Source organism: Trachypithecus francoisi, unplaced genomic scaffold (assembly GCF_009764315.1).
Source record: "Trachypithecus francoisi isolate TF-2019V2 unplaced genomic scaffold, Tfra_2.0 Lachesis_group21, whole genome shotgun sequence".
In the NCBI taxonomy this organism is placed as follows: domain Eukaryota; kingdom Metazoa; phylum Chordata; class Mammalia; order Primates; family Cercopithecidae; genus Trachypithecus; species Trachypithecus francoisi.
This window is the reverse complement of record NW_022681467.1, coordinates 2,290,661-2,305,131: the sequence shown is the minus strand read 5'-3', so window position 1 is coordinate 2,305,131 and position 14,471 is coordinate 2,290,661. Positions and strand designations below refer to the sequence as shown.

Below are 14,471 nucleotides of genomic sequence, written 5' to 3'. Positions count from 1 at the left end.
CACTGACACTTATTTGACCATAATCTGATGGAGAAACTCAGTGTTAAACATGACAATGAATTTTATTTTCATTGTCTATAAAGGACAGAAAAATTTATCAACAAGTTTCCTTAACCTACACAATTCTATGTACTTCCTTTCACTGAAATAATTTATTTTGCCCTTGGGCCTGACAACTGTAACATTATCCCACTGATTTCATTATCCATTATTTGTAACCACCTGGATTATGCATATTTGTAATAATTTTATTTGGTTCATGGAATCGATGGGGTTTATCTTTAAAATGATAGAAATATATGGATTATTTTTGAGTGTTTATGAGCATTTAAAAATTTTCCTCTTCAATTATTAAAATATTTAACTTATTCTACTCTCTTGCTAATTTTTTTTACTTTTTTGTTTTGTTTTTAGTGCTGTGTTATTTATATATAACACATTATATATAATTTATAAAGTCATTAACTTTTATACATTCCCATAGTATTGTGTACATGTTTTCCAGAAATGCTGTATAAAATGTCTTTTACTGATTATATAAGTACTACATATCTATTGTAAATACTTTGGAAAATTCAGAAAAATTACACAAAAAAGAAAGAAATCCCTAGTATAATGTTGTCATGGAAATACAACAATTAGTTTTTATCAATGTAAAAACTTTTGTTTATTTAGCTTATTAGCATAGATGTATAACCAATAAGGAAGTTAGTTTCAATAATTATTATTATCAACATACTATGTACCTGGCACAGTGTTACGCACTGTGAAAATAAAAGCAAGGTGTCAGACTCACAGACTAGATAGTTAACAGAGATAAGACAGGGAGATATAGGACAACAGAGTAATTAAGCACCAGTGTAATTGGATCATATAAATAAAGGAGAAATGCTTTTATAATAACTTCCAATTAATTGTATGCAATTTATGATTATCTTAATGAGCTTTACCAAAAGCACTATTTAATTATGGTTGCTTTGAAGAACAGTGCAATGTAGACAGTCTCTGAAAGTTCAACAGCTATTTCTTGTCAACAAAAACAGCTGTACTCAGTGAAATTTCAAGAGACATTTTCTAAGTTAATCAACTTGGGGGCTATGAAGAAGAAAAAGCAGGTGTTTTCTTTCACTTCTTCTAGTCCTCTTAATCATCGTAGTTACAGTAGTTGCAGGACCATAGAGTTAGAAGAAATGTCCATAATTATTCCAAATCCTCTACTTTAGAAATGAGGCAGTGGAGGCCCAGAAGTGCTACCTTATCCCATCTTATCCTTTCTGAAAAAATGGTTTAGTAATACAACTGTTACCTCTGAGATTGTGAATTCCATAAGGACAGGTACCCTTCTGGCTTTTTCTTTATATATTTTTGGTCAAAATTGGACCTTATTTAAGTTCTTACTAAATTGAATGAATGTAATCACATCTCTGTAAGACTATATTCATTAATTTAATTTTATAGTTTTTTTCATGTATTTATGCGTTAACTTATTTGTCATGCACTTTTAGATAACCTATTCATTGTTAAGTACCCTATTCTTCCTAGAAGTGCAAGAATAAAGTATATGTTCTTGGCTTTTGTATAACACAGAGTTTAAGGTAGGTATCAGATTTGCAAATAAGGTTTTGGTGTAATGAAGTTTATAAATTCCATGCCTCCATCCAGGGTCTAAGTATTATTATTAATGTGTCTCTTTGATATGCATTAATCTTGGGAGCATCTGTTGCCATCTCATATTATTCTTCCCAAATTAAAAATATCTTATACAAACTATTGTAGTTAACTCAATATCTCTTGTTGGCAATGCAGATACTCTATAAAAGTGGAAAGCCTTCCCCACCTCCACCTTTTCCAAGTATATTCCCTAAAATTTAGGCTTTGTGTCACCTTCCTCATGATAGTTGAAGATGTGATACTCTTATGTCCAACTGTCTTCTTTGACATTAAGGATGAGGAGTGCAAAGAGAGCAATTGTCTTTTTTCAGGCCTGTGGACTTCCCAGGAGGGTTCAGCATTACAAATGGACCTCCATATTGTGCCTGTCTCCCTGAATGACTCAGCAATCAACAGATCACCCTCAAAATATGTGGGACAGTTTCCATTCAAGAGTACAGAGATTTTGGCCAGGCACAGTGGCTTGCACCTATAATTCCAGCACTTTGGGAGGCTGAGGAGGGTGGATTGCCTGAGGCCAGGATTTTGAGACCAGCCTGGGCAACATGGCAAAACCTTGTCTCTACAAAAAGCAAACAAGCAAGCAAGCAAACAAACAAACAAACAAAAAACAATTAGCCACGCTTGGTGGCACTTGCCTGTAGTCCTAGCTACTCAGGAGGCTGAGGTCAGAGAATTGCTTGGGTTCAGGAGGCAGAAGTTGTAGTGAGCCGAAAAGACACCACTGCACTCCAGCCTGGGTGACAGAACGAGATCCTGTCTCAGAAAAAAAGAAAAAGGACAGAGATTTTAGTTGTTCTTTCTCAAAGCTCCAACTTTTCTTTTCTCGCACATTTGTCTCTATATTTTATTTATTTTTCACTGAAAAAAATTACTTCTGAGATTTCTGACAAACTAAAGACAGTACATATGACGCCTCCCCCATTCTTTCGACTGTGTTTCTATTGTTTGCTGACTTAAGTATGTTGAAAGTCTTTCATTTTTATGTGACGGAAATGCTGGATGAAACACAGAGTGAAAATCCTTTTTGTCCCATGGTCCTGGATAGGAAGCCATCCTTGGTCACCCTGGGCAATAGTCAGGCCTGGAGTTATCTTGAGAGAAGGATCCTAATGATCTGCAACAGCTGTGGCACCTGCTTACTCACAAGTCTTTCCTCCTATGGATAAAAGACAAGGATCAAGAGTACCAAAATAGGCCGGGTGCGGTGGCTCACGCCTGTAATGGCAGCACTTTGGGAGGCCGAGGCAGGTGGATCACAAGGTCAGATCGAGACCATCCTGGCTAACACGGTGAAACCCCATCTCTACTAAAAATACAAAAAACTAGCTGGGCGTGGTGGTGACACCTGTAGTCCCAGCTACTCGGGAGGCTGAGACAGGAGAATGACGTGAACCCAGAAGGCGGAGCTTGCAGTGAGCCGAGATCGCGCCACTGCACTCCAGCCTGGGTCACAGGGCGAGACTTCATCTCAAAAAAAAAAAAAAGAGTACCAAAATATTTCAACAATCTAGCTACCTCTCTTCCCGCTTACAGGACCCTTAGAGAATACAATATGAGACCTCCAGAAGCAAATTTAGAAGGGAAACTAATACTTTCAGAACTTTGTTCTGGGATCCAATTCTCAGACTCCACTAACGCTGTGCCTTGCCTAAAACTATTTCTGACTTATTGCTTTCTAGTCTTTTCCTTTTTTCTGAAAGCAGTGTTTTTATATAGCAGCCATACTAGAAAAGACATTCACCAAAATGAGATATGGATGTCTGATTACGGTATACTTCTATTAGTATTTTAGTTTTTAGAAGTAAATCATCTATTAAAATAATGCTCATTTTAGAGAATTCTTAGGAAATATTATTTACTCTCATCATCCAGATGCAGACATTCATGGTCTGGAATATTTTTATAAGAGTTACGCAAAAATGACTGTCATATTTAAATACTCATCTGGCTGTCCCTCCTGAGTTTATACTATGTATCTTTAGAAATTAACAATTTGCAGATGTATTTAACTAAATACAGAAGCAGAATAGATTCTCCGTATTTGTTGACTGACAGAATGGTAGAGCAATAGTGGCATTACCCCAACATTATGATTCACAGAGCCCTTTACTTTCTGATTCCATAAAAGCACACAGAACATGTTACTGTAGATATAATGCAGTCTTCAAAGGATTAATATTCCATTTTGCAAAATATATCTTCCAGAATCTTGGCAGTAGGTGATTCTGAAATCTTTTTACCTTTTTAAAAACTTTTATTCTAGTTTCAGGGGTACATGTTTCTAGTTTCAGTTTCTAGTTTCTCTTATTCTAGTTTCAGGGGTAGATAAGTTTCATGTCACAGGGGTTTGGTGTACATGTTATTTCATTACCCAGGTAATAAGCAAAGTACTCAAAAAGTAGCTTTTCGATCCTCAGCTTCTGCCCACCATCCACCCTCAAGTAGGCCCCAGTGTCTGTTGTTCCCCTCTTTGTGTCCATGCGTATTCAGTGGTTAGTCCCCACTTAAAAGTTTTAGATCTCTGTTCCTGCGTTAGTTCACTTCACTTTGGATAACGGCCTCCACCTTCATCCAAGTTGTTGCAAAGGACACGATCTTGTTCTTTTTACGGCAGTGTAGTATTCCATCGTGTATATGTACCACATTTTCTTTATCGGGGCTACTGTCGATGTGCATTTAGATTGATTCCATGTCTTTGCTATTGTGAATAGTGCTGTAGTGAACATACACGTGCATGTGTCTTTATGGTAGAATGATTTATATTCCTTTTAGTATGTACCCAATAATGTGACTGCTGGATCAGTTGGTAGTTCTATTTCAGGTTCTTTGAGAAGTCACCAAACTGCTTTCCATAGTGGCTGAAATAATTTGCATTCTCATCAATATATCCAAGTTCCCTTTTTTCCGTAGCCTTGCCAGCATTTGTGATTTTTGGACTTTAATAATTGCCATTCTGACTGGTATTTCATTATGATTTTGATTTGTGTTTCTCTAATGATTAGTGATTATAAGAACTTTTGCATATGCTTGGACATATATATGTCTTGTTTTGAAAAGTGGTCATCTATTTTGCCCACCTTTTAATGGGGTTGTTCGTTTTTGGTATGTTAATTTGTTTAAGTCCTTACAGATTCTAGATACTAAGTCTTTGTTGGATGCATAGTTTGCAAATATTTTCTCCCATTCTATAGGCTGTCTCTTTACTCTGTTGATAGTTTCTTTTGCTGTGCAGAAGCTCTCAGTTTAATTAGATCCCATTTGTCAATTTTTATTTCTGTTGCAATTGCTTTGGTGTCTTTGTCATAAAATCTTTCACATAGCCCATGTCTAGAGTGATATTTCCTAGGTTTTCCTCAAGGGTTTTTATAGTTTTAGGTTTTACATTTAAGTCTTTAATCCATCTTGAGTTGAGTTTTTTACATGGTGCAAGGAAGGGATCCAGTTTCAATCATCTGCATATGGCTAGCCAGTTTTCCCACTACCATTTTCTGAATAGAGTCCTGTTTCCATTGCTTGTTTTTGTTAACTCTGTCAAAGACCAGATGATTGTAGACATGCAGCCATATTTCTGAGCTCTCTATTCTGTTCCATTGGTCTATGTATCTGTTTTTGTACCAGTACCATGCTGTTTTGGTTACTGGAGCCTTGTAGTATAATTTGAAGTCAGGTAATGTGATACTTTCAGATTTGTTCTTTTTGCTTAGGATTGCTTTGTCTGTTTGGTCTCTTTTTTGGTTCTATATGAATTTTAGAATGTTTCTTTTCTAATTCTGTGAAAAAAATGTCATTGGTAATTTGATAGGAATAGCAGTAAATCTGTAATTTGCTTTGGGCAGTATGGCCATTTTAACTATATTGATTTTTGCTATTCATGAGCATGGAATGTTTTTCCATTTGTTTGTGTCATCTCTGATTTCTTTCAGAACTGTTTTGTAATTGTTGTATAGAGATATTTCGCTTCCCTGATTATCTGCATTCCTGGATATTTTGTCTTGCTTTGTGGCTATTGTGAACAGCATTGTGTTCTCAATTCAGCACTCAGCTGGGACATTAATTGTTTATAGAAATGCTACTGATTTTGTAGATTGATTTTGTTTCCGGAACCTTTGCTGAAGTTGTTTATCGGATATAGGAACTTTGGGACAGACACTGTGGGGTTTTCTAGGTGTAAAATCATATCATCTGCAAACTGGGAGTGCTTGACTTCCTTTCTTCCTATTTGGATGCCTTTATTTATTTATCTTACCTGAATGCACTGGCTAAGACTTCCAGTCTTGTGTTGAATAAGACTGGGGAGAGAGGGCATCCTTGCCTTGTTCTGGTTCTCAAGGGGAATGCCTCCAGCTTTTGACTATTAAGTATAATGTTGGCTATGAATTTGTCACAGATGGATCTTATTATTTTGAGGTATGTTCCTTCAGTGCCAAGTCTGTTGAGGTTTTTTAACATGAAGGGATGCTAAATGCTATCAGAAGGCTTTTCTGTATTTACTGCAATGATTATGTGGGTTTTGTTTTTTGTTATGTTCATGTGATAAAGTACAATTGTTGATTTGTATATGTTCACTCAAATTTGCATCCTAGTGATAAGGCCTATTTGATCATGGTTGATTCACTTTTTGATGTGCTGCTGAATTCAGCTTTCTTGTGTTTTGTCGAGAATTTTTGCATGTATGTTAATCAAGGTTATTGGCCTGAAGTTTTCTTTTTTTGTTATATTGCCAGGTTTTGGTATGAGGATCATGCTGGTCTCATAGAATGAGTAGGGAGGAATCCCTCCTCCTGAGTCGTTTGGAATAGTTTCAGTAGTCATGGTCCCAGCTATTCTTTATATATCTAGTAGAATTTGACTTTCAATTTGTCTGGACCTGGGCTGTTTCTGGTTAGTAGACTTTTTATTACTGAATCAATTTTGAAATTTTGTATCGGTTATTACAGGGCTTGAATTTATTCCTGGTTCAGTGTAGGGAACTTGCATCTTTCCAGGAATTTATGCATTTATTCTTGGTTTTCTAGTTTGGGTGCACAGACATTTTTGTAGTTGTCTCTGATTCTGTTTTGTATTTATGCAGGGTCAGTGGTGATGTCCCCTTTGTTATTGCTGGTTAGGTTTATGTGGATCTTCTCTCCATTTTTTATTATTCTAGTGGTTGATCTATGTTATTTATTCTTTCAAAAAAAAAACAATTTGTGATTTCGTTAGTGTTTTGTATGGTTTTTCATGACTCAGTTTCATTCAGTTCAGCTATGATTTTGGTTGTTTCCTGTCTTTTGCTAGCTTGGGGTTGGTTTACTGTTGTTTTGCTTGCTCCTATAGGAGTTAAATTTGTTTTGTTGTTAATTTGAGATCTCTCTAACTTAGTAATGTGGGCATTTTTTAGTGCTGTAAACGTTCCTATTAGCACTGCTTTAGCTATGTCCCAGAGATTATGGTATGTTGTATGTTTGTTTTCACTAATTTCAATGAAGTTCTTGATTTTGGTCTTAATTTTATTGTTTACCCAGAAGTCATTCAGGAGTAGATTGTTTAATTTCCATGTGATTGTGTGGCTTTGATCTATCTTCTTAGTATTGATTTATATTTTCATTGCTCTATGGTCCAAGAGTGTGGTTAATATGATTTCAGGTTTTTTTTTTTTTTTTTTTTTTTTTTTTTTGCAGGGGGGCAATTTGCAGTTAATTGTATTATAGCCAATTTCTTGGTTGATTTCAAGATTATTGCCACGTGTAGGTGAGAATGTTTATTCTGGTTTTTCATTTATTTGTTTTTTTGTGTGGTGAGTTCTGTAGATGTTTGTTAGGTCCATTTGGTCAGATCTTGAGTTCACGTCCTGAATATCTTTGTTAGATTTCTGCCTGGGTGATCTGTTTAATACTGACAGTGAAAGGTTGAAGTCTCCCACTATTATTGTACAGTTATCTAAGCCTGTTTGTAGGTCTCAAAGAACTTCTTTTATGAACCTGAGTGTTCCTGTTTTGGGTATATATATATATTTATGATAATTAAGTCTTCTAGTTGAATCAAATCCTTTACCATTATGTAATGTCTTTCTTTGTCTTTCTTAATAATTGTTGCTTTAAAGTCTGTTTTAATAGCAACCTCTGCCTTTTCTGTCTGTTTTGTCTTCTGTTTCCTTTGTAGACTTTTCTTCACCCATTTCTTTGAGCCTGTGGTTGTCATTGCATGTGGGATGTGTCTCTTGAAGAAGGCATATATAGTTGGGTCTTGTCTTTTTTATCCAATCTGCAAATGTATGAATTTTAATTGTGGCATTTCACCCATTTACTTTCAAGGTTAATATTGGTATGTTCAGATCTATTCCTGTTATTGTGTTGTTACTGGTTATTATGCAGACTTGATTGTGTAATTACTTCATAGTGTCAATAATCTATGTACCTAAGTGTGTTTTTGTGGTGGCCAGTAGTGGTGTTTCATTTCAATGTTTAACACTCTTAAGTAAGGTAGGTCTGGTAGTAACAAATTCCCTTAGCATTTGTTGTCTGAAAAGGATCTTATTTCCCCTTCATTTATGAAGCTTAGTTTGACTGGATATGAAATTCTTGGTTGTAGTTCCTTTCCTTTAATAATGCTGGATATAGGCCTCTAGTCTCTTCTGGCTTGTGGGGTTTCTACTGAAAGGGCCACTGCTAGCCTGATGGGGTTCCCTCTGTTGGGGATCTGCCCCTTCACTGTAGCTGCCCTGAATATTTCTTTCTTTCATGTTAACCTTGGAGAATCTGATGTCTATGTATCTTGGAGATGGTCATCTTCTGTACTATCTCACAGAGGTTCTCTGAATTTCCCTCAATGTTGGGGAAATTTTTTCTGAATGATATCCTCAATATGTTTTCAAGTTGCTTTTTCTCTCTCTCTCTCTTTCAAGGATGCCAGTGAGTCATAAATTGGTCTCTATACATAATCCCATATTTCTTGGACATTTTGTTCATTCTTTTTTCTTTATTTTTGCCTGTCTGAATTAATTTCCAGAACCAGTCTTCAAGCTCTGAGACTCTTTTCTCAACTTGATCTAGTCTGTTGTTAATACTTTCAGTTGTATTATGAAATTCTTGGAGTATGTTTTTCAGCTCAATGAAGATCAGTTTGGTTCTTTCTTAAAATGGGCATTTTGTCTTTCAGCTCCAGTTTTGTTTTATTGTAATCCTTGGATTTCTTGGAGTAGGTTTCATCTTTCTCCTGAATCTTGATGATCTTCATTCCTATTCATATTCTGAATTCTGTGTCTGTCATTTCAGCCGTTTCAACCCGGTTAAGAACCATTTATGGGGAACTAGTCATTTGGAAGAGAGAAGACACTCTGGCTTTTTGAGTTGCCAGAATTTTTGTGCTAGTTCTTCCTCATCTGTGTCGCCTGGTGTTCCTTTAACTGTGGTGTAATTTGAGTAAAGTCAGTTGACTTTCTTTTTGGTTGGTTTCAGAGGGCTGAGGCTTTGTGCTGCATCTTGATTTGTGGTTGGAGTCTTGTCCGTGGTTTCTTGGGAGCCGGGTGTATCAGCAGAGTATTTTTGGTGTTGCAGTTTGGGCTGCTATCCAGTAGATGGCGGATAAGCATAATGAATGGTAGGTAGGCACTCCTTCAGCCACGTGGCTTCTCTGTGTTTCCTCAGGTTTGCAGTCAAGCTGCCTCTCAGGTTTCTGAGTGTGGACTCCTCTCCCACTCGAATGCTGGCTGCAGATCTTGCATTGGCACTCCCAGGCTGCACACCACAGGCAGCCCTGGGGTGAACTCAGGCTTTATATTCCCTCCCCAGCTTGGGGGCAGCAGGGACAGGGATTTCAGCAGTGGCAGTGGCAGAGGACATTTCACTAAACCCTTGAGATTCCGCCCCAGAGAAACACGGAGCACAGAGCCGCTACCAGTCGGAGCCATCAGACCAGACTGGGGTGGCTGTGTTGTGGGCCCAAGCCAGGGCGCCCTGCCGAGTGATGAGTAGGGCTGTGGGGTGCTTTTGGGGAAGACAGACTGGCTTCTTCTCCTTAGGGCGGCTGAGGCTTACTGCAGGTGTGAATAAAGCACTCAGGGTCTTTGTACCTTCCCCAGTCCGAGGGCAAGAGGGGCAGAACCACGGAAGAAGCGGTGGCGGAGTGGCTTCCATTTGCCTCTGAGAGCTCCACCCCAGAGAAACGTGCAGAGCCGCTGTCAGTGGGATGTTCAGCCAGGGCGGCTATACCATCCGCCCAAGCTGAAGGTCCTGCTTGGGGGTTGGCGGCTCACAAAGAAGACAGACCGAGTTCCCTGGCCTGCTGGTGGTTCAAGTGAAGCCCTCCTGCTCTTTGTTCCTTCCCCAGTCCCAGGGCAGCAAGGGCAGAACGGCTACAGTGGTAGTGGCAGAGGGGCTGTCATTGCCTCTGGGAGCTCCATCCACCCCAGGGAAACACAGAGACACTACCAGTGGGAATGCGTAGTCGGGAGTGGGGCAGCTGGTCTTCCATCCCGAGGGGCTGGGGGAGGTGCTGCCTGGTCAACAGAAAGGTGTGGAGGCTCACAGGGAAACGGGGAAGAAAGCCTGGGCTCCTCTCCTTATGATGGTGCCGGAGATGTCAGCAATGGGACCTGGCCCGTTTTCCTTCTCCAGCCTGCGGGCGGTAAGGGTGGTCCTGCTGCAGCTGCGATGGGAGAGGGGCTGTGGGTTGTCTCTGCCATTCTCCCCGCCCCCTCCCCAGAGAAAAGCAGAGCCTCCACTGACTGAAGTGATCAGTCAGGGGAAGGGGGGCTGTGCTGGGAGCCCAGGTCAGCAGGCCCTGTGCAGTGAGGAGTAGCAGGGGCAGGGACCCGCGTGGAAAACTGGCCACCTGTTCCTAAGACAGCCTTGCCGTGCTGAGGGCCTGCTGTTAGTCCTTAATCCCTTTGCTCCAGCTTAGCCTGAGGGCAACAGGAGCGGGACTGTAGAGCAGCAAAACCTGCGGGCCTGCCTGTGCCCTCTGGGATCACTGTCTCAGGGAAGGGCAGGGCTACCACTCGCCTGAGAGTACAGGCGGCACTGCAGTGGTCACGCCAGGCTCCCAGGCCAGTGAGCCTTGTCTGTCCAGGTGCAGTGGAGGCGAAGCCCGCGACCTGTCGCTGCTCAGCCCCATGGATTCAGACCCTTTCCTAGGGACATGTGAGGGAGCCTGGCCTCCACTGTTGCTGGAGCTGCAGCCCCTGTTGCTACCAGGATTCCCAGGACCCAAGATCTCTGGACTCTGCCTGGGTCTGAGCAGCAGCTCTGCCCGAACTCCTTGTAGCTCTTCGTGTCAGTCTGGAGGCCCTGGCGGTGCCAGGGGGTTCATGGTGGATCTTCTGAGCCCAAGGTCACAAAGGGCTGGAAGAAGTGTGGGACCCCGAGGGCTCTCCCTTACTCACCGTTTCCCGGCAGTGGGGAGCCTCCTCCTGAGTCTGTGCCAGTCCTGAGTGGGTGACTGTCCTACCTCACTCTTCTCTATTCATTGTGGGTTGTGTTGCTTCCTTGATTAACCCCAGTGTGTCCACCTGGCCCATCCAGTTGAGTAGCTACTATTCACTTGTTCCTCTTTCTTTTCTCCATGAACGAAGTGCATACTGGCTGCTTCTACTCAGCCATCTTGAGCCCCAATCTCAGTATTTCCATTTCATTAGACTACCTAGGAAAAAATGAGTAAACTAGTTTTAGCCATTGGACACTCACTATGGTAGATTTTGCAGCAGAACAACCTTCTTGATGAGTCTGCCACATATGGAGTGCACAGCATTAGAAGCCGTTATCACATACATTCCGGTAACTTTTGTTTTGCATAAATATTCCGTCAGTTTTATCAAAATGGTTTGTTATCCTTGATTTGTTTTTCCCAACATTGTATAAATAGGATATCCACTCATTTTGTAAGCTATTTAGGTCAGCCTTCCAGAGGCAGTAAAATAGATGATGAATTTCAAAGTTACGTACAAAATAGTTTAGCAGCCCAATATTTTTGAAAGGCATATTGTTTTACATAGAAAATAAAATGAAACAAATGTTTTCTCACTATTGATAGACTCACACCTGTACTGACACTGTATTCTTTTATTAGTTGACGTTGATCAGTTATTCCAGAAAATATGTTCAAGGTTATATTGACTGACCTTTGCTGACTCCATGTGTCTGTGGAACTTTATATATATTTCATAGTATCTGACTTTAGAACTTAACGTATTCACCAACTATTGAATCTGATTTATATAAGTCATTTTATATAGCATATCCTCTGAAATATACACAATCAGGGTCAAGACTCTTGTGTTCCTTGTCTCCTCTCTGTCTTCGTCTTTATACCTATGGACCAAAAAGTGCATGGGCCTGGTATCCTGGATCCTATTGATTATGCAGATTACATTGACTAGTCTTTTAATCATTTATACTTCTTAATTGCTTCTGAATCTAGCAGAAAACATTAGACGCAGGCATTAATATTTTGTTACACAACTCACAGGAGAAATTTAGTAGAAATTCTTTGTGTTTGTGACAGAAGTGAGTAAAGGTAATACTTTTTTTTTTTTTTTTTAATGTGTCTCCAAATGCCAACGTCTACCAAGGAAGAAGAAAAGGACATTTGTCCCAACATTTGCATTATTTCCTAAATATAGACTCTCTGGATGATTTTTAATTTAACAACTATTTCTTGAAAAAACTTAATGCACATAACATTTAAATAAAGAAAAACATAATTTATGTAACTAAACAGTTAGTGCTGTATGAGTAAATACTAACAGATCATTCACCTGTAAGTGCCTACAGCTTTCCTAATTTAAGCTTGGGGCTACATTCTGGATTCACACATTCTTGCCCAAGGGAAATTATTATTAAAAGGTAAAGAGAATATCCATTCAGCTGTTTTTGGGTGAGGATATGATGTATTTTAGCCATACAAGTAGTGTAAATGTTAGTGTGTACATTTTTATTTTAGATGAATTTAGAAACTGAAGCCTGTCCTATACAGATTACTTAAGTTAAAAATGATTTGCCAAATGTAAACATAGTAATCTGAAGAATGATAGATTAAATGTAAAATTCAATATCTGAAATAGATTTCCTTTGCTTTTTAAGAAAAAAGTGTCACCTAGGGGAAAAATATGTCTTCTCAAATCAAAGTTTAGATTATACACTGTAATACAAAATTTTACCTTAAAAGAAATACAAATCTTGGCCGGGCGCGGTGGCTCAAGCCTGTAATCCCAGCACTTTGGGAGGCCGAGACGGGCGGATTACGAGGTCAGGAGATCGAGACAATCTTGGCTAACACGGTGAAACCCCGTCTCTACTAAAAAAAAAATACAAAAACTAGCCGGGCGAGGTGGCGGGCGCCTGTAGTCCCAGCTACTCGGGAGGCTGAGGCAGGGGAATGGCGTAAACCCGGGAGGCGGAGCTTGCAGTGAGCTGAGATCCGGCCACTGCGCTCCAGTCCGGGCGACAGAGCAAGACTCCACCTCAAAAAAAACAAAACAAAACAAAAAAAAACAAAAAAGAAAGAAAGAAAGAAAGAAATACAAATCTTAAGTTCTAAAACGAAAAAGTAAGCAATGAAGCAACACTCTACATGGGTTAGTATCACTGTTATTTCAGGAAGCAAAGTAAAAGAGGGTGTGAACATTTCTATACATCAACATTCACAAAAGTATCTTTGTAATGTAGTGGGTGTAAGAATGACTTGATAGGACTTCAGAAAAATGTAAATCTCTGTGATTTCTCCCGGAGATTCTGACTCATTAGTATGCAGTAGGGCCCAACAATCTGTGTTTTAAAGAGACAAGTCATATAATACAGAGACCACTTCAAGACTCACTGATACGGGAATGATTTTCTGTTTTTCCATGTATGTGGGCTTTCTTTAATTTTAAAATCAAATGTATGTCTAAGTATTGATATTATTTATTTTAGAAATTGACTTCTCTTAATTACACCAAAGGAAGTTTTGTTGTTTTGTTTTGCTTTTTGATGAGTCATCACAGATATTTGGAAATAATTCCCAACATTAGAATTAACGTATAACACATATTTTTGAAGTGACTGCTATTTGTTTGCTACTTTGCTAAGCTATGCAACCAAAATGCTAAAAATCGTTGCTTTCTGAGGGTGTTTAATCTGGCTAGGTAATTAAAGCACCTAGATCAAAATGTTAAAGAGTCTAAAAGATTATAAGATGGTATATTCTAAGACTCTCAAGACTCCATTGGTAAATAAAGACCATTAAATTAGGAATCAGAAAACATGACTTCGGTTACTCTCTGTACCTCTTAACAGTTCTCCGCTGTGTGTAAGTCTTTTAACATTTGCACTGAATCTACCTTGTATCCATTACAATTAGTATGAAAATATTCCACTTTTACAAATCACTAGCTTACAGTGGGATATGTGTGCAATAATCTGTATAAAATATCATGTTATAAATAATTTAATAAATATATGATAATTTGATTTGTAAGGGTTTTAGGAGCTAAAGTCTAAAATATATTAAAATGTTGAGGTAATAGAAGAATATATGGGAAAATTAATGCAAAGAAAAGATTTGAACAACTAGAAAAATGGTGAGCACAGCTGGTTATGAAAAAGTGGAATTCTGAGATACTTTTGGGAACACTCTCAAAAATATTTGTAATATTAAAGCAAAATTAGAGAGGTCTCCCACATGCTATAATTTAAGGCATTATTTTCATAGTCTATGTGTTCTTTTTATTGTCAGGGTTATTCATGACCTATATATTTACATATAAAACCTAACAGTAAATTAATAGCAATGAAATATTATACATGCATAAGGGAATGAATTATGGTTACTAAGGGAAACCT

At 38.8% G+C, this 14,471-nt stretch overlaps 1 protein-coding gene across 1 annotated transcript in view; it reads right to left on the bottom strand.

The window, feature by feature from the left end:
• LOC117069083 (serine/threonine-protein phosphatase 2A regulatory subunit B'' subunit beta-like) overlaps positions 1-14,471 on the bottom strand; it is a 65,565-nt gene that overhangs the window by 16,256 nt on the left and 34,838 nt on the right.